Genomic DNA, 21,423 nt, shown 5'->3' on the forward strand with positions numbered 1-21,423 from the left:
ACCCTCGTCTCATCTTTTAAGGCGAGTAGCGAAAAAATCTGCAACATTATATTATTTTCTTAATCATTATTGTTGAATGTAGTGTATTTGAGCTTTGTGTGCCAAAAAAAGCGAATTCCATATAACGTGGCCTATTATAAAAGTCGGCTAAGGAACGCGTGTTTGTGGAAATGAGACTCGGCCGGATTGAAGGCAGCGCGTCACGGTTCACAGGAAAGCCCGGATGATGACGTCGAAAGCCGGTGCCTGTAAAAGTGAGTGACCTTTTACGACCGCCAGAAACCGCACGTCTGCTGAGAGACGCCGTTTTATACCTGCTCCGGAGGGATTTTAACCAAAAGGTAAGAATTTATACTTCACATAGAGCACTTACAGCGATAATAAACTGTATTTTACGGCTTTGTTACTCAAAAGGATGCCCTAACGGTTAGCAAGTTAGCTGACGTTAGCTCCCTTGTTAGTCTTTAGCTTTGTCTTTGTGTGAACTAAAAAGTTAATCATCTTACACCTTATTATTTGTAGTGTGTTATTTTTATGTTGGATTGAATATTGATTTAAATTTTACATTATTAGCTACGGTAGCTAATAACTGCAGTGGAGTGCGATACTCAGACGCCGACATTGAAGCATCCTTGGAGGGGTTGACACATCCGGCTAACTCTACTAGCATGCTAACCAGGCTTAGCTTTAATGATAACATCTCAGTGAGATTCATCTTGTCAAATACAAATTGTGGTCGTAAATACGACGTTATATCTAAGGTTATCTGTCTGTGCAAAGAGGCTGCCTTTAGTTTGTACGTTAGACAGGATGTCCTTGATGCTTATGCCCGCCGTTTAAGGCTGTGACACCGACGCTAACTACCATCGCCCTTTAACGTTACTTCAGAAATTACAATGTTCAAGGTCTTGTGTAGATTATGGTCCATTAAAACGTTATAGAAGAAACAATTGCAGTTAGCTGGGTGTAAGTTACACGTTATATAAGTTAACTCGAGATCAACTTGCTACGGCAGTAACCTGAAAGTTAACTTTCAGTCGTGTGTTGGGTAACGTTGTCAAATACGACAAGAAATCATTGTTTGAAGCTAAGTTAACATTAGTATCTATTTGAGATGATACCAGTTGTTGTAAATGGCTTTTTGATCCAAGCTTTCCCAAGCAACATGTGTCACATTTGGCTAGTTAACAGTCTTGGTGTTGCTGCTGCGGGTATGCAAACACTGAGGTCAAGTAACGACAGACAAACCGGTGAGATGTTGAGCCAAAAATGTGCCTATTTAGGTGTTTCCAGGTGACATTAAGTCCTTACTTAATCCACTTCACTACTTTATACGTTAGTGGAAGCGTCCCTTGTTTCTGAACATACGTCAAGCTAATTTATCAAAAGTTAATTACCTGATTATTCATACATAGTAAAGGCTTATTCAGTAATTTGAGCACAGAACAAGTAAAAAACACCTTTTTGGCAAAGCACTGGTCAGACCTCTGCTCATATCATTAACACACCCTTAGTTAAGCACATTAATGTTGGCCCGGTTTAAACTCACTGACAAGCGCAACATGTTGAAGCTAAACCTTCATTACGTGACACTATCAAATCAAACCTTATTTACTGGACAAGCCTGGAAGTCTTTCTTAAGTAACAGACGCCAGAGGGGAGCGAAAGGAAGCTAAGCTACGTGTCCTTAAGGGTGTGTTGGTGCATTTCCTGTGCATGTTGGATTTCCCTGGAATGACCTCGGCAGGGTGCCAGTGCACAGATTAATGTCATGACGGGTTTGAATGAAGTGTAAAGAAAGCTGCTGTACACGTGCAGATAAAGTTATCACCTTAAATGACCTTTACAAGATGGCGCCGGTCAGACCAGTAATGAGCTTCCTGCCACAACTATGATCTAATAATAGTATGTATATATAGTAGATGTATTTATGGAATTAAATTCACAAACATTATCACTTAGGAGTATGAACAGGGTTAGGATTTAGATGGTTAGAATATCATAAATTGTAAAAAATAACATTTGTAACTTTTCTTTCTGTCCACTTTTCCCTCACTTTGTGATTCTCCAGCTGACTATGGGAGACATTGACAAAGGGAAGAAGACTTTTGTCCAGAAGTGTGCTCAGTGCCACACAGTAGAGCAGGGGGGGAAGCACAAGGTGGGGCCCAACCTCTGGGGTCTGTTCGGACGCAAGACTGGGCAGGCAGAGGGCTTCTCGTACACAGACGCCAACAAGAGTAAAGGTCAGTTGATGTGTGGTTAAATGAGGCTTTGAATAACCTTCTACCTTTTTTGGATATCAATCAAGTGAAGATGGGGAGCATCATTGTCTGACACTGACATCAAGACATTTAAATTTTATAATGGTGTATATAAACTGATTATTGATATCAAATATCTTATTGTGGTAATGTGTTGTGTTCTAATCCCCTGCCATATATTAGATAAGTTAAATATTTAATTTAAATAGACTTTTCGTGTATTAGCAGAGTGCTTTCCATATTTAAAGAATTTCCATAAAAGAAATTTAAAATCTGAAACCCATGTACCGTCTTTTCTCAGGTATTGTGTGGAGTGAGGAAACCTTGATGGAGTACCTGGAGAACCCCAAGAAGTACATTCCTGGAACTAAAATGATCTTTGCTGGTATCAAGAAGAAGGAGAGCGCCAGGACCTCATTGCATACCTTAAATCGGCAACATCATGAGCAGTCATAGAAATCGGAATATTAATGTCATTTTATTGTAATTTTTTGGGTTTGCACATGTTGAATATAGTTTTATTTTAGTCATTTGTACATATGGTTAAATTATGTTGAGAGTTGGAAACGTGGCACTACTTGTGAGCCAGTGAGTTCACACCGAGTGTCACTTCGTCTTTAAGGTCAGGATGTGAGCAAATTGTTCAAGTGGCTAACATAAAACTAGTCAAGTTTTGTTTATTTTGTCAATCTGTACTTTGACTCATATGAAAAGAAAACTAATGACATTATTTCTAGCTGTGATAGGTTACCTGACCTGTCTCATTCTGTTTTCCATGACAACACTTGTCCATTTCTTCTGCCAGCAGAGCCATCCACCATCAACATCATTTAAAAACTATTACTAAAAAAAAGTAATCTAAATCTAAGTGATACAGGTTGGAAATCTTTAGATTTTTGGTGGTTAACTGGTGCTGCTCTCAGTTTTCATGCCAACTGGAGTTTCTAACCTTACAAGGGGTGACGCAGTGTGACTTTTCTGCACTCCCTCTTGTCTATCCTTATATATTGATGGTCAGAAACTACCACTTGCCATGAATGCCCTTTAGATACGACACACTGAACATGTCTTTAAAACATTTGGACTAAACCTACTGTTGCATTTTACGACTCCTAAAGCAGCCCCTCTGAGCTCCTGTTTCTACCCCCTGCTGACATGTTATCGGCTCAGTACGAGTTTTTAAAATAAGGGTGACACACTGCTTTCTGCCTCCTTACAGTTAGGAATTGTGGGGTATGAATGAATATTACTGCCTTTTAAAACCACCACCCTGCTGAGATCCCTACAGTGTGAAATCAGCGGGCATACAATCACTATGCCAAACAATGTTGTCAAGCTACTGTACTGTACAGACAAACCATCAGGGGTACCAGCTGGAGGGAAGGAAGATTTTGTTATTTACCTGGTTTCACAGGCCTGAAAGACCCACCGTTTTAACTTATTTTACTGTAACCTGACAGAGTGTAAAGCATTTTGATGGGGCTGCTTGCTCTCGGTGTACACACACATAAACAATATTAATGTGGTAGCCATGTTGTGTAGTTGTGGACAGGATGGACGAAGGCTCAATTAAAGAAAACTTATAGAAATTAAAACGTGACTGCTCGTCTCTTCATTTCAAGGTGTTTATTTCTTAGTAACAGTGCTGAACGGTAAAAGTCGACATCTGATATTACGAGTACTCTTGATTTTAGCTTTGGTCAAGAGCAGAGCAATTCTACAAATGTGTCTGCAGCTGTTGAGGGGTAAAGGTGCTTGTATTTACATATTTAAGAGCACGAGAAAAGACCACTTGTCCTTCAGTGTCTTCTCTATTGATCAAACCAGAGTATGCAATTTGGATTACCAGTTTAGTCGGGTGAATCTGATCCTACTGTTAAAAGAGCACATGCTTGTTTGATTTGCACAGATTTGATTGGACTACAACCCTTGAAAGTTAAAATGTCTGCCCCTTTGTCCTGTGTAAATGCAAATCATCACTTTTGGCTGCTTTATAAGAGCCACGCCTGGTCATATACTGCCTATGTTATATAATCCCCCACCGCTCATTAACCGAGGGCAGCTCGATCAAAGCTCAGTCGGCAGCAGAGATGTCTGGATCTGTCTTCAAACAACCTGCCAGGTTACAGAGAGCTACAGTAAATTAAGGTATGTGTGCTGTCAGGCTGTAAACTCATAAACATAAGCTAAACAGCTGTTGAGAATGATTGTGTATCTAATTATAGTTATTTTATATACCTGCAGTTACTCTGCAATGTTTTTTATATGTAGAAAGCTGTAATTGCACTTTATCTAAATTTATCTTTAATTAAAAATCCTTTTCCTTTAGTAGTTTACTTTATCATCACCTACAACTCGGTTGTAAAGCAGCGCCCCCATAACTCACCGAGCTAAGCTGGTGAGTAAAATGTTATTAACACTGATAGTAATTATAAAAAAATGTAAGAAACACCCAGATTGCAAAAGAAATTGTAAAATTACTTTGATAAAACACATTTAAGTACTCAGAAGTACCTTAAATACAGTAAGATCAATGCGTATTGCATGAAAACCTTGTAACAAGGGACACTTTGACCTTCTCACTGTAGAGAAACACGGCAACCCACAAGGACAAATTTAATGTTGTAACACTGACACTTTAGTGAGGAAAGGCCATAAACTTTATAAAAGACAAAGAGACACAGCTCTTATAACTGGCACAGGAAATTAGACAAACTTCAGCACACATGAACCGTCACCCAGCAGAAAAACCCGTGCACCTAAATCCAGTTTTCATCCAGTCTTCAAGTGCTCCTCACATCAGAGAACAAGTTCAGCATGATGGGTTATTACAGCCATTATGTCAGTGGGTTTATTTATCTGTATTGTCCACGCTTTGTTTAATCAGTTACTAATTATATTTATGGTGTTTGGTCATTAGTGGTCATTTTAGTCCTGCAGTTATGTATTTGGACATAGGAGGACGCCGTTGTCCACAGAATTGTTTTGTGGTGGCGTGTTTTCCAGTGACTGCAGCACAGACGACTTTAACATTCTTTATTTAGATATTAAAATTAGAGGTGTTTGAGTTTTGTCCTTTCCAGTTGTCTTGAGAATATTTATGTTTTCCTTTTCCATTATAACTTTAAATTTAAGCCCTTTTCCCCCCAAGCAGGCTCTTCTATGCAGTTCGTTTTCCATTTTCATTTTTATTACATATGGTTTCCATTTCTGTTACCAATTTAAAATTTCAGCTCAGTCATATTGCATGTCACGTTTTTTCAGTTTTGACCTTTTAATTCAAATGTCCATCTAACAATTTTAATTTATTGTAACAGTGTCAAGTTTTACCTCTTAATTTCCTTTTTTTCTTTTTAACATTTAAATATGATTCTCCTTAATAGTAGGGTAAAATAATTATTCCTTTACCTTTTTCTCTTGCATTGGAATAATACCTTTATGTAAAACTATTGTGTAACTATTCATATGATGTAACTGACTTTTTCTCACTTAACTTAGTGTTGTTATTCCAGCAGGTGATTTCATCAGCGGCCTACTATGCAATTTAATAAAGATGGACAGAGTCATTTAGGAACTAATATAATGATGCTTTATTTTCATGCACTCTAAAGTCGAAAAGCTGGAGAGTTTTCGCCCATGCAGCAGCGTTGTGTAAAACATTGCTACCACAGATGGGAAAGAAAACAGAAAGCCCTTCAGTGTTGCAGTTCCCAAACATTCCTGATGTATTCAGATGACCTTTCTGGGAATTCTCCCATCAGCTCCTGATCCAAGCTGGACATTTGCCATGAGAACCAGACATGCTTTTTTTATTCCTGTGTGTCCCTGTCTTAAACTGTCCATCACTGAAGTTTCTCTTTTGTCCAGCTCTTGTGTAACAATGAAAGGAAGTCACTTGGTCAGAAGTGGACATACGAAGAGACTTCATGTGGTGAAATGCGATCTCTTGTGGGCATAACGATAGTCCACAGCAGCAGTGGCCGGCCATTTCTGAACTACACATATCACAGGTATTTATTTGTAAAATGAATGTTCACAAATGATAAATGCGTATTCTCAAACTTCACAGATCACTTAGTTACCTCCAAGTAGTGTTAATTATTATAGCAGTAGGGGAGACCAGGGATGGTTGTAACACAGGTCAGTTGTAACCCGTCCAATTTCTCCTATCAGGAACAAGTTACTAATCACCTGATTCACTCTGCACATGCGAAGTTTCGATATTTTTCCACATATGAAAAAGTAGCACGCTGTGGCAAGCATAGCCTAGCTAACCGGTTCAGCCCTCTGCTAACCTAAACTGGGATAAAATGATTTAATCGTGCGGCTCTTCTAGACTTTCAGACTGAATGGATCAAAATCTGGAAGTGAAACAAGTCATTTCCACTTTTTTTCAACAGCCGCTTCTTACACATTATAAGTCTGTGGGAAAAAAGTATTGTTGCTCCAGTGACACATGCAGAAGCTGTTTTACACATTTTGGCCACTGTGTCAATCCATCTCGCAAAACCGCAAAACGCAGGTACTTCCTGTGGGACAGCAGGATGGAGACGTGGAAGAATGCATTGATCAGGTCTATGGAGGTTATCCCGTCACTCGGCTTGATGGGCATCCGAAAAGACCTCTGCGCACCGTAGCCTTTCGGGACACACAGGTCCAGTATGGCTCTTATTACCCCCTGATTTCTTGGGCAATACTGTGAGAAGAATAATGTCTGCGTTGTGGAATAATAATTATAAAACTACAATATACGAAATGACAATTTTAAATTATTGTTGATAGTATATCTATCTACACACATATATGTAGTAATTACCTAATGATTTTTGGAAAAGTATAATTTGTTGTACTCTTGCGTAGTAACCACTAAAAACAAAACACACAACCTTACATTTCAGATCATAGAGATTGTAGTCCATTGTGCTTCAGTCCAGATGTTGTACCCACAATGAGAAACTGCAGCAGAAACTCACCAGTCGTCATCTTGACGACAACACTACAACAACAATATAGGACAAGTATGAGAAATTAAAACATAGCTTTTAAAAAGTGAAGAAATGGTTAAAACACGCCGGTGTGAAGATGGAATCGGTGTTTGTGCTTCATGTTCATATTCACCGATGAATAGGTTGAACAAACATATGCATCCGATGGGAATGAAACAGATACTGCTGCAGTTAAAACTTAAACAAGCCCAAAACAGGTTACACTCTTAGATACACAGTAAAAATGATGACAGACAAAATGTTTCTTTGAGGCTCATAACAATAAAAATTTCACATATATCACAAGTTAAGTTCCTGTTAATTCACTACTTCAGCGTCCGACGACAATTTCAGCCAGAAAATGAGTGAGTTAAGGGCTCAGTCCACAGATAAAACTTTGGTTGCTTAAGGGGGGTCAGTTCCCAAACACCCCCAGTGTTTTGACTTTCACAGTTGTTTGGCTCAGTCGTCACTTGCATAGGGAGATTTGAGGGCTGTAAATGAAATAAAATCTTCCTCTGCAGCAATGGCCAGTCTTTGAGAGTGATAAACTTTCACCAAAAGTCAGCAGAGGTGGGACCAAATAATTGTTTTACAAGTAAGTCTCAAGTCTTAGCACTCAAGTGTCAAGGTCAAGTCTCAAGTCCTAAATTTTGAGTTTCGAGTCCTACACAGGTCATAATGTGCTGTCGGCTGTATTAACTACGACATATCGTTTTTTTGTGCAGCTTCAAATGTCAAACAAAGTTGGAAGTTATTGTATCTCTATCGCTAATTTTTGTTTTGCAAGTTGCGGCCATCTTTTTCTTGACTACAGCATAGTCTTTATATCCCAAAATTACAACTTTTGGGATTCTGCACTCGCAACTTTTCTCTGCTCACACAGTTTGATTGCTTGCTGTTGGATTCAAACTGTAATCTGTTAAACTGATGCGTTGCACACAGTTTTTTTATATCATAATTTATATTTGGGCTCGGGGAGGCTATCAAGACAGTTCAAGTCAAAACGCTCAAGTCCAAGTGAAGTCACAAGTCACTGATGGTAAGTCCAGCTGCAAGTCTTTTTTGATTTTGTAAAGTCAACATATGTGACTTGAATCTGACTAGAGTGCAAATCATGTGACTCGTGTCCACTCCTCTGAAATTTAGAGATAAATGTAAATATTACAGCTGACGATTGTATAAAAGTTTCAGCAAAAATGTGTCACTGAACTGCATAAATAAAAACAGTTTAGAAATTGTAATATTTTCAAAAAGTAACAAACCATAGTAGGCTTGAGGAAAATATACATAGCACCTAAACGTTGAGTGCATTGTGATTGTGATCTCTTTCTCATCTCAGGTTTGTAGACATTCAGCTTGCGGCTACAAATGGATGGAAGATTTCAGTTGCGCCTTCAAGCTTCAAAAGTGTTGGGTAAAATCACAGTGTGAGCCGCTTTTAAGGATTGTCTGCATTTAGATGACTCTCATGACAACTCTACATGTACTGTCCTGTTTTTTGATTTAAAAAAAACCACATACAGACTTAAACTTTAACCTGAACACCCCAAATCCGATTGTGGTCAGAGTTTAGTGCAATCTTTGAGTTCTCCATTGTTGTCGTGTTACGAGCAGAATAATGTCTGAAGGAATTATCTCCTAATCAAGTCAGAGTGGAGTTTCACTCTTTTTAATGGCAGAAAAACAGAGTTAGCATTCATGCTAAATGGGCAGCATGTAATGTAGCAGGTGTATGAGGAGCTGAACTCATCAGTTTCGTCTTTCTTTCTAAACAGAGAGGTCATCTGCTCTAGTGCGGCTGCTGGTTCTGCTGGTTTTGCTGAATCTTCGTTTGTCTGTCTGACAGAGCCCTCCATTGGGCAAAGCAACAGCTCGTCTGGGCCGCCATTTAGGATCTTAGGGCAGCTGATCTCCCTGCTCCCAGGGCTGTAGCAGTTAGTATCGGTCGTCAGGTATCCGCCATCTTGGATCTGATTATTACTAGCGCCCTGCCACCCGGGAGGGTAGCAGCTCATCTGGAGGACGTTTACCCCCTCCACAGCGACGGCCATTTTGTGCTTCTCTGTGGCCATGTTCTCAGAGTTTTGTTGGTTAGCCAGACGGTGGTTAGGGAAAGGGAGGGGCATGAAGTGTGAGGAGCCAATCACACGATGGCTGAAGTCTGGAGGGGGGGTTGACGGCGGTGGAGGAGACAGAGAGAGCTGTCGCGCCAGCAAAGCATTGGCAGGAGTGACGGCCTTCTCTGTGAAGAACTGCCTGCAAGAGAGTTTTAGCCAGTTAACAGATACGATACAATCTCACCATAAAGAACTAGATTAGTAAACAAGATGTTTTAACTGTAGCATGAGTTCCAGTAAGAAGTTGTTAAACTATGGTATGTGCTCTTGTAGAACCAATAAGTAAGTCAGGTTTAATATGCTATTTGATGTTCTGGAAGTGGCTGTTTGTTCCAGAAGAAGTGGGCACCCAGTTTCCGGCCCCAGGGTTTTTGTTCACACAGTTCGGCTTTTACGTGTAATTACAGGAAGTAAAAGCTGAATCACAGGGGGCTGAAAATAGTTACAGAACTCTCGGTGTGGGAAATGTACTTTAGATGTTTCAAGAACTTTGTTTGTCTGTCCCCTTTAGTTTTCAGTCGAGACTCTGGAACGACAACAGACCTCTGCCCGAGGATCTCAAGGTACGTGCTGGTGTGTATGGGACTAAAAGGTCAGAAATATAACAAGGCGAGAGGCCATGAAGAGCTTTAAAAGTGATCAATAACATTTTAAAGTCAATTCTAAAACACACTGGGAGCCAGTGTAATGAAGCTAAAATAGGGTAATGTGGTCATATTTTTTTGTTCTGGTTATAAGCCAACAATGTAGTATTTTACCTCCATAAAGTTAAAGGCCAAGATATCCTGACTTTCAGTCCCTAGTATAGTTCAAGCTGCAAAAACCTCTACATTCATGTGTGGCTTTTTATTTGAATCTCCCTTCCTGGTAAATGCCCATTTATTTTAAAGTCAGTGCCCCTAGCTTGAAACACAGGCTTTCTGTTATACGTTTTAAGTCCCCAAGCTTGATCCAAGTTACTGTAACCCTGATAATATCATCACATTTATAATCTCAGACTTTACAGAAGTTCCCCAGAGCCACAGACAACATTAAACAGCTGTTTTTGGTTGAATGGGACTCCTTGTGATGCGAAATTGACTTTGATGCTTAAAATCGGTGGAGTTCCCCTTCCCCCAAAAACTGCATATCCATGCATTACTGACTCTATACATTTTAATTCAATCCTTTTTTTGGGACAGGCTATCTTTTTTATTTATTTATTTTTAAGCTTTTTTTAAAGCTTTCAGACTTTAATATTTAGTCACCTTTATGATCATCGCTTGTTCTGTTAAAAAGGTACTGCTGCTTTGCAACCCCAGGATGTTTAGATGTAAAACATTCTGAATTTAGCATCAGCAACATGTACATGTCAAAGCTTCCTTTAACCACCAGGCAGCAAACATGACAATGATACTTTAACTCTGACCAATTAATAAATGGGACGCTCACCATGATGGGTTATTTATCTCAGATATGTAAGGTCAAAGTGCAAATTTAACAAAATCAAGATAACAAGATCTCTTGAAAGCCATTTAATTGGCAGAGAGGTAAAAAAATGCCTTTCCCAACAGCACCACTGGTTGGTTTTTGACTCAATCGTTCTTCATGGGGTCTTTATATTGTGTTGAAGTACAATAGTGTCTATAGTGTTTAGTGTTATAGTGTTTTTTTGTTTTTTACTAACTAACTTGTTCCTGGATTTCTCCAGAGAGCAGAGGACTTAACACACATACATCCATGGCTTTGTGGTGTTTTAGATGTTACAGAGAGCCTATGGTAATTTCCTGCAGTAATGTTGTCTTTTTTTAAACTCAAATCAATGCGTTTATGAATAAGAACACGCACCTGCAGCAGCGTCTCCATGCCAGGTGATGCAGTTCGAGCACACTGAGGACCAGAGAGACAGCCGACACAACCAACATGAACACTATGAAGATGTTTTTCTCTGTCGGTCTGGAGACATAACAGTTCACTGGATGTGGACACGGCCAGGCCTGAGAGGGAGGGAGAGTATATAATTGAATATCTTGTTTTAGATGTAGCAGGAATTCAAAATGATCTGGGTTTCGGGTTTTACCTTGCAGACATACAGAGGATTGAGGAAGACTCCATATAGGAAGTACTGGAGACACAGAAACACCACCTGTATGGGCGTCCAATCACAGTCAGCTCCATTGTTTTACTCAAAACAAAAAGTACTCAGATCTTTTAGTGTGTAGTAGTAGTATAAAGTAGCAGAAAACGTAATTACTCAAATAAAAGTACCTCAAAACTGTACTAAAGTACAGAACGCGAGTACATGTACTTGGTTATTTGCCACCACTGGTTTTACACTATATTGATTTATAGTGTTTTATTTACCCCCCTTCTCCTTTTTGCTTTAATCTCTCATTCAAGTACGTTTTGGTTTAAAATACCATTATAATGATATCTTCAAAGGTTATCATTCATCCGGGTCTTAGTAATCCAAGGAAGGCTAAAATCAGGGAGACAACTGGACTTGGTTGAGGATACTCAAAGACGTTTCGTCCCTCATCTAAGAAAGGGGCGAACTGCTTCGAGTCTCTATAACCAAGTCCAGTTGCTCTTGATCTTAACCTTCCTTGGATTATCATGATATATCATGCAGTATGTTAGATTGTCATGGCTAATGTACAACACAATGGAGCACAGATAAGAGATAATCTGCTTTACTTAATCACTAATAACAAAATAATAATAAAAAAAAGGGAAACCATAACTTGTTAATTAATTGTACTTCTGCCTCAACATCAACATTATCAATGCTGGTTTGCTGAAAACAGCTGCCTACTGCTGCTAGAAATGGGTGCTGTACTGAACCAAACAGTAAATGTGCCTCAAAACTAAAACTTTTTTATTTACCCACAGAGCTGATAGTAGTAGGGCAGCAGCAGTAATTGTATCATGTACCTCCATGATGCTTCGTATCAGAATACTCAGTATGTAGGTCTTCAGCAGCGCTCCCTTCAGACGGATTCGACCTGCTGATGGACCTTCGCTTTTCTCATTTCCTTCAACCTCCTCTCCTTCCCTCCCCTGTTTTTCTCCTCCTCCTCCTCCTCCTCCTCCTCCTCCTCCTCCTCCTCCGTCACCTCCTCCTGGGTCCTCCTCCCTCCCTCCCCCCTCCTCCTCTCTGCTCCTCCTCTTCTCCTCTCTGCGAACAGTGTGCATGGCGTGGCCCATGTAGATCAGACTTGGAGTGGACACAAACACAATCTGGAGCACCTGGGAGGAGACGAGCAAGATTTGTAATTAAAACCAGTTGAATTAAAATTAAATGACGAAGCTAACAAGTTTGAGGCAATTTACCACATTTCTAAAAGACTATGCATCACTGCTAACCACGTAAAAACACACCATAAATATGAAGATTAATTGCATTCTTACTGCTCCCAGATTCAACTATGATAATGTGTGATATGTCTTGCAAATTTGTTTTGTTTCCCATGCCCCAATTTCAACTTGCAGGACTCTGAATATCCATTCAAACTGGTCTTTCATGTTTCAATTAGAGGGAGATTTGCCTTTCAGTGCATCCAGTTTAGTATGTTGGTCACTGCAATGGTAATGCTGGTACAAGCAGGCGTGCTCTAACATCTGAGACTTCTCACATCTTCTCCATGACCCATGTTCCTATATAATATGATTAGGTTATGTAAAAGACTTCACAAATCTAGATGGTAGAGTTTCCTTAAATGCAACATCAGTCCTTGCTTGCATCTGCAGAAGCGCATAAAGAAAAGGGTGTAATATTAGCTGTGATATAAAAAAACAAGGACCCAGCAGCTGCAAGTTAATTTTCTGTACTGAAATAAAAGGAAAGCTTAAAACTTGTGGCATACTTTAAACATTGGTAAGCAACACCATAAAGTAAATGCGACTTGTAGCCTTTTCCCACCGTCATCATTTTATCTCTGTATTCATCACATGACGTTAGGTTGTGTTTATTACCCAGTATCGTATATGTGCGATAGGGAAAGCTTGATCGTAACAAACGTTCTCGCAACCCGGCTGTTCAGTGTCACAGTCAAAATCTTCCTGTTCGTCTCCCCATGATGACTCGGCAGCAGTACCGAGCACCAGGATACGGAAGATAAACAGGATGGTCAGCCACACCTGTGGAGAGAAAAACAGCAAATAAGATATTTATAACATATATAAAAATAAATATCAAGCCATCAGAAACAATAATATGGATACTGTACAGAACTAATGAGGTAATGAGGATTTTTTGAAAATGCCATAAAAAGGTTTTGTCTACATGACTGAATGACTAAATTACATGTTGCTCACGCATTTTGTTTCAGTACTCAAGGATAATAAAGTTTAAATTAAATAAAAAATAATGTGTGAGGAGAAATTATAATAGAAGCATTACTTTAAGATAATATGAACAGGTATTGGGGTATTTTTGAGGCAGTTACATAAAACATTTTGTTGTTATTTTAGATTATTTTAAAGCTTAATGATTTTTTCTAGGGATGTACAATGTAAACAAACATACCCATGCTAACATAAACTTCTGCTTATTATTAAATTAGACAATGGGTCAGGATGCTCAAAATAAAAATTTTATTTTGAGTATGTTTTATTTTGAGTATGTTTATGTCTGTTTATCTTTTTTCCCAGCATGTCCAGAGGAAGTCACTCTGGTGCCGCGCTGGCTGGTATACAGTATATGCAGTGTGTACATGTACGCGTCTGTTTGTGTGTCATACCTTGCCGACAGAGGTAGAGTGCTCTTGTACCTCCTCCAAGAAGTTTCCCAGCAGGCTCCAGTCTGCCATGACCGATCACAGGCTCAGCTCAGATTTATTCTCAGCAGTCACTTTGCAGGTAAGAGACTCACCTGAGGAACAGACAGCACACACAGGTGTCATGTCTGCAGCAGGGTCAGGTGGCTCATTTGTTGACAGAGACAAATATGTACGAGACTTCAGCCAAAGAAAATGTTACAGCGCTCTCCACCCTTACATACTGCTGCACCAATGTATATCTCAAATTGTTTATTATGTTCAATAAATGTTGGGACTTATTTTGTGTAAAACTATTCTACATAGATTATGCATCTATTTTTGCCTATCCACGATCTACTTTTGCTTCGGTTAGTTATTTCCCACATTTTCCAGAATGCCAAAACTCAGATAGTGTGAAAACGTGTTCCTTAGATAAAGCAAACAGCCACCTTTAAACATACAGAACCTGTTAGCTTGTTGCATTGAACGTTATATCTGTTTTGATAGAATATCAATGTCACTAAAACTCACACACAGACCTCTGGATTTATTTTTTAAATTTACATTAAAATGTTTTGTTATTCTTAAAGGGCTGCACAATAAGAAGATATACAAGATGTGAGATATTGTGACTGCAGTATGTTATATAGACTAAAGCATACAGTTAGAAGCATAAGTAGAAATCTAAGAGCTTTCGTAGAAAACTCTTTTAACTAAGATCAATTGTTAGCAGGAAACGCCCAGATCAGTGTGGACTGATAAGGAGACTGTAATGTTCTTTAAATGAATATATAAATACCATATTTCCATCACGTTTCACACATTGTTTTTGTTTGTTTGAGGTTTGACTGGAGTTCTTTTAATTACATTATATCGCTGTGACCTCTTCTTCTGCAAACTTTAAATGGCACCGACTGGAGAATAAGCAACACCCGTTTATCTTCATGAGCCAACAAATATTCACATAACAATAGCGGATGGAATCAGTATGGTGGCGTATTGTACTGTTGTAGGTAAAAATAAAATAAAATACAAGTCAGCACACATGGTGGAAACACAAGGAGTCATAAATGATAACACATCAATCAGAACCTTCAATAGATAAATAAAAGGACCAGAGTCAGTTCATCCAGTTTTGGAAGAGGTAGAGGACAAACAAAGTATGGAGAGTAGTAAGAGGTGAAGGAAGAGCAGTAGGAGTTGGAGGAGGAAGATGAGGAGGTGGAGGAAGAGTAGGAGGACGCGGAGCAAGAGTAGAGCGGAGGAGGAGGAGGTGAAGAAGAGGTGGAGAACAAGAATCTCTGGCTTGTCCTAGACCAAAGACAGGACACTGAGGCAGAAAATTTGTTACTTAGCCAACAAGTATCATGAGATACCATCTCAAAGACCAAAACCATAAAAAACTGGCTAAGATCTGTGGCTTTGTTGGCCCTCCCCCTCTTATGCCTGCACTGACTCTTGTCTTGCATTAATAATAAAGTAATAAAGTGCCACTTTTTTCTCATAAATGTAAGACTTTAATTTCAGAATGTGTTTTTTCTTCAGATTATTGCCCCATATCCCGCCTGCACAAAACCACGATGGCCCTAATATGCAGTCATAAAACACACATAAATTCACTTTTTCTTTTGCCAATGATCTGAAAATTCATAAAATATTTGCACTAAATTTGGATGGAAACACCACTGAAGAACACAGTTTGTTCTGGTTGTTGCTGCAACCTGACTGCTTGGTGTCTGATGGTGGTTAGCAAGTGTGTGTATGTGTGTGTTCTTATATTATCTTGACCCCGTGACCCTCTCTCCACCCTGGCCTCGACCCCATTAATAAAAATGTCTGCGCCCATGTCTTAGTTTAGCTTCATACTCGGTTCCCACACTTCCCTCCGTCTGTCTCTGGGGAAGGAAAACTAGACGTCGACTGTAAACACACACATAGTCTGTCCTTCTCTCTGTCACTGTGGATATGTGGGTATGTTTATGTATGCTGTGTGTACTACTACTGTTTTCCTCCTCTGTAAAACACAAATAAGACCAGAAGTCTGAAGCTTGGCTAGCAGTCCCTAAAGAGGCTTTGGTGTTCATTAGAACCAGAAGTGAAGTTAAAAAAGTTTTTGTCCAGGGAGTAAGTGCTCGCTGAAGAACAAGAAAGTAAATTTCCCGGTAATCTGACTGCATGACACGTTCCAGTGATGTTGTGTTTTGTAATAATGACTCAGTAAGAGGTAATTTCCTCATAACTTTGATGTAGAGTTATAAAAAAGAGACTAAAAGGTTACATGTATTGCATTGTTACTTATTATTACAGAAAATCTCCTCCTCCCCCGCAATTCTCCCTGTAAGACAGCTGAAAGTCAATGCAAAGGTTTTTTAAGAAGTCTTCGCCCTGACACCAAAAGCACATGTTGTTCCCATTTATGTTTTAGATAGTTGTAAGTTAATAAAAAAATTATTTTTTTCATCTTTATTTAAGTCCCTTGAGATAAATTATCTCTTGGCCAGAATAGCAGCGTGGGGTAGATTATTAAGAGGAGAAAGAAAGGCACACAAGAGAACTGCATCTCTAGATATTTTTAGTGTGATCGGATGAATATTGTTGCCACTTTTGTTCTTTGGGTTATCTAGTGAACAACTCACAACTAAAAAGTATACACTGTTCCAGTGTATACTTTTTAAAAGGCATATAAAGATGCTCTGCTTTGAATACTAATGTGTGTCTGAGCTTTTTTTTCCACAACAAAGTTCAATAATCTTGTTACAAATTCTCTAAATGACATCCACTCGTTCTCCCTCGTGGACAAATATCCAGAATCTATGAATATGCCAACACGTCCTCATACCAAATGTCAAAATAGCTTAATTGTCAAGTGTTCTTAAACGACATCTATGTCCGTTGGAAAGTTGGTTTGGGTTAAAATAAATACATCACGTGACATAAGTAAAGTTAGTCACATGAGGTGAGTCATCTACAAAATGTTATTAACATGTCATCTTTGACTTTCTTCTATACAGGACTCGAACATCGTTCTCCTGAGTGAAAGTCCTTAGCTAACTTGACACATCCGTCCACCCCACCACCCTCTTTGTTGCTCTTTATACTACGTCACCTGACTTCTTCTGCCACTGGAGGTTGCGGCCTACCAGAAATTGCAAATAGGGGTCATAATAAGCTATATAATAATTGATAATTGATATAACACCTCTTTGGTGTTGTATATATGATGCTTTGGCAATCTTGTTGTTACACATTCATGCCAATAAAGCTAATTTGAAGTGAATTGAATTGAATTAATAAACAACTTACATGGCCGTTTTTGAGGTGACGATGGGCTGAATATGGAAATATTGCCTGTTTGAAAAGTTTAGCTGCTGCACGCCAGATGTCTCCTACTTCACTGAAAAGTTCATTTTCATATCTGCACAGCAGGTTTTAAGTTTCCACATGACACTTGTGTAAGTTGCATACTGGATCCTGATTGGCTTGCAGAATTGTAATGTGACAAAGTCCTGCTCGTACAGCCATGTCTTAAATTGAAATTTTAGTTGAGCACAGAGAAACGTTCCTCCTTCAGCAGATGCGTATCTGCACATGCATCATTCTGTACAGTGAAGCTCAAACATCCAGTGGATCAACAACAAGCCAAACACATGTTTATGGTGGGGCCGCACATGTGACTGATCGCTGATCTATATCATTAATAGATAACTTCAACTTGTATTTTTTTAACTGTAGGATTCAATTATTAAAGTCTGTTTCAGAAGACTCATGGTTCAAACGGTCCTAATTTCAAATAAAAAGCTATGAACAAGACTAAAACGAACTTTGCCTGTGGGGAAAAAAAGACATTAAACCATTGATAGTCCCTTATTTATTAAATGTCCCTTAAATGCCCCTCCCTTCCTGTTTTTGTAAAACCCAATAGCTTTGAACAAACTGTGTGTGTGTGTATATTTGTGTGTATTTATGTCTTTCACAAGTGCTCCCAGCATCATTAATAACAATATTACTTCCTTGTATAGACTTTCGCCTGACCTTTGCAAACGTGTGTGTCCGTGTTTGTGTGTATGTGTGCCTATTACCCAGCACTCAGCATTGTTCTGCATCCTGTCTTGATAACGGGCGAACACACACACCCAAAGATCCTCTGCTGGTTTACAATAATAAATGATAAACCGTTAGACCTGAGGATGTTTTTAGTCTGATAATAAACAGTATTTATAACTTACACTATATATATTTTACAAGGTATTAATAGGTCAACATGATAACAAATGTGTTCACATTAATCAAAAAGCCTTTTTTTTCACTGATTCCTGAAACATTTACAAATAACATTTGTTTGGTTTATATTTGTTTGTTTTTCCCCTCATGCTAAGAAGTTTGGAAGGAAATAATCTTAACACAAGTTTGAAGAACTTTAGACATTATTTGCCAGAATACGGCCTTATTAAATCATCTGTCTGCCTGTTTGTCACTGACACATCAGATATCGGATATCAGATATCGGAGGTGCACTTTGTTTATGATGACAGCGGCTGATTCCTGACCACAGCTACTCTGCCTGTTAAACCTGCGATGGTTTTCTTGTTTCTGCATTTAAATGTTAACACCTAACTTATAGGCCTAACATGGCTGTTTTGAGCACTTTCTCAAAATGCTTTTTGAGAAATGTCACAAATGTTAGTTTGAGTGGAGAGTTAGTTGTTTCCAGTGGTGGAGGAAGTATTCAGATCCTTTAATTAAGTAAAAGTACTCTGTAATACGACATTGTGAAAATACTACATTATAACAGTCCTGCAATTAAAACCTTACTTAAATAAAAGTACTCAGTAAAATATTCCCTGTCAGTGTTTCTCTGTTATATCTGATGTTTCTAGATTCATTTTCCTGCTGCATTAATGTCTAAGTTGCATTTTACTGCAGCAGATGTTTGTTGTTGAGCTCGTTTAAACACTTTTATATGCTGTTGGGTAATTTAATCTACAGCAAAGCATCATATTCTATAAGATCAAATATGTTTGTAATGTTGCTGTCTTGTGAGAAACACATATCTCTAAAAAGTGAACTTTTCATGAGCTCAGAGAAACAGCCCTGTTTCCAGCTTTGTGACGATGCATTTTTCCGCTGATCCAGGAGGGGTTCAAATTGTTTATTTAGCTTAAGAAGGAGGATGACTTCATCATAAACAAACTTTATCCTTTAGTTTATCAGAACGATTCTAATTCAAAATCACCAACTTTGGAGATACATGGTTTTCACAAGACAAGAGGGCTTTCGTTACTTTTGTAATCTGGAAAGTAACAAAAGCCGGCAGACGAATGTGGTGAAGTAAAATGTACAATATCTGTCTCTGAGATGGTGTCGAGTAGAAGTATAAAGTAGCATAAAATAGAAAAATACTCAAGTACAAGTACCTCAAATTTGTACAGTAGTTGAGTAAATGTATTTAGTTCTACTATGACAGGGATATGATTAATAAGGAAACTCAAAAATGGTGAAAGTTGAATCAAATTTAAATACTTGAAATTTGTGTTTAGTTGCCAAACTATTCAATGTGTTGGGTTTAAGAATCTACCTGGTGGACGAATATACACACTTTACCTGATTTAGGAGTAAGAGGCAGGGAATCACAGTAGTCCTGAGAAAATCTTGACAAAGTTGGTAAAGCGGCTGCTCTCCTCTCCCTCAGGAGTTTTTACTGAGCTGCCTTTGAGCAAGGCATTTCTTCCCCTTCCAGTGAACCTCAGCGGCCAGCAGCCGAAGATGAGAGGTGGTTGCACCGGTTCAAGTGTCTTCCAGTTGTTTTATGTGTATTAATGTCTTCCCCTAGTCGCAACTTTTGTGTTGCTGTCCAACTTAAGTTGAATGAAGAAGAACGGCTTCAAAAACACCGAAACAAACAGATGAACAAGTGTACAAAGAAATACAGTTGATTTGAAAGTGAGACAGGTGGTCCAGCAGCAGACAGATGACAGCAGTGTGTGTCCAGAGGTCTGAACTGAAATATGTGTGAGACTGTAGTTTGTACCAGCCTCTCTCTCCCTCTCTCTCTCCCTCTCTCTCTCCCTCCCTCCCTCCCTCTCTCTCTTTCTCCATCGCCTACATCTGCAGCAGAGGAAATGGGCCTGGTGCCTTGCTGCCTGCTATTCAACTCTTATGTATGTACGTGTGTGTGTTTGTGGTGTCTGGCATCTAAAGGAAGTCAGATATTGTATGAGGACACAATGGCTGCAGGTCCCAGTCCTGCATTCCTTCTCTCTCTGTCTCACTTCGTCTCTGTGTTCGGTCGCTTTGTCAGTGTGACTGAGAACCAACTTAAATTTAAAGTACCGGTAGGCTTGAACACTCTAAGTGCGAGAAAATAGATAAATAGAAAGTTCCCATATACATTTTGTCCAATTTTTAAACAAAGTTCCAAAAAAGTCAGCAAGCCAATCATCAAATAACTATTGTTTCCATCAACTTGTGCTGAATACAGATAATAATTCTAATAATATCGTATAATTTAAAGAGCAGCAACTCTTTTGTAACTCTTAGTAATTTGTGATCTTCATTGCTACATTTTACTTTAAGGAATAGTTTGACATTTCTGGAAGTATGCTTTTTCTTACCAAGAGTTAAATGAGTATGGAGGACTGATCCTGACAGATTAAGAAATAAATACAGAAATAATTAAATGCTCAATAAATAAATAAGCATCTGATTAAATGCTCAAAAAATAAAGTAAATAAATAAATGTAGGCAGTAATTAAATTATACAATGAGACATAAATGTATATATATTTTAATATTTATTTATTCACCTTTATAATAATTACCTTATTTATTTATTGTCCGTTATCATCTTCAACTTTTTTTATTAATTACTTTTAAATGTATTTATTTATGTGTGTGTTTTATTATTTTTGTCTGTTTTATTCTTCCTTTGCATTTCTGCCCTATTTATTTCCCCAATGGTATTTATTTCTGCATGTCCTTTTTACTTTTCTCTATGCATTTCTGCCTCATTATGCAAATAAGGAGGGGCTGTGTGTCAAGTGATTAACTTCTCCCCTATTGGTGGACCAGTCAAACATCAGAGGACTCTACGAGCATACTTTAACAAGCTTGCTCCTCACACTCTGTCTAAAACAATGCCTGTATACCAGCTCACTGCTTATGACCTAAAATGTTGCACTGCTCCTTTAATATGAAATGTGTCATTACTTTTATTAATTATTTATTTTTTTAGTTTGCATTATTGATTGGATACACAAGACATTTATAAAAATGACAAAATAACACGTGTCACTCTGCTGATATAGAAACAGAAGAC

At 38.5% G+C, this 21,423-nt stretch overlaps 2 pseudogenes; one reads left to right on the forward strand and one right to left on the reverse strand.

Annotated features, from left to right (window-relative positions):
• Positions 1-284: 284 nt before the first annotated feature.
• On the forward strand, positions 285-3,780 carry LOC119889538 (annotated as a pseudogene).
• Positions 3,781-8,905: 5,125 nt separating this feature from the next.
• Positions 8,906-19,946, reverse strand: LOC119889537 (annotated as a pseudogene).
• Between the last annotated feature and the right edge of the window lie 1,477 nt (positions 19,947-21,423).

This window comes from Micropterus salmoides, unplaced genomic scaffold (genome assembly GCF_014851395.1).
Source record: "Micropterus salmoides isolate LMB-PRFRI ecotype aquatic unplaced genomic scaffold, ASM1485139v1 Ms_hic_scaffold_517, whole genome shotgun sequence".
Lineage (NCBI taxonomy): Eukaryota > Metazoa > Chordata > Actinopteri > Centrarchiformes > Centrarchidae > Micropterus > Micropterus salmoides.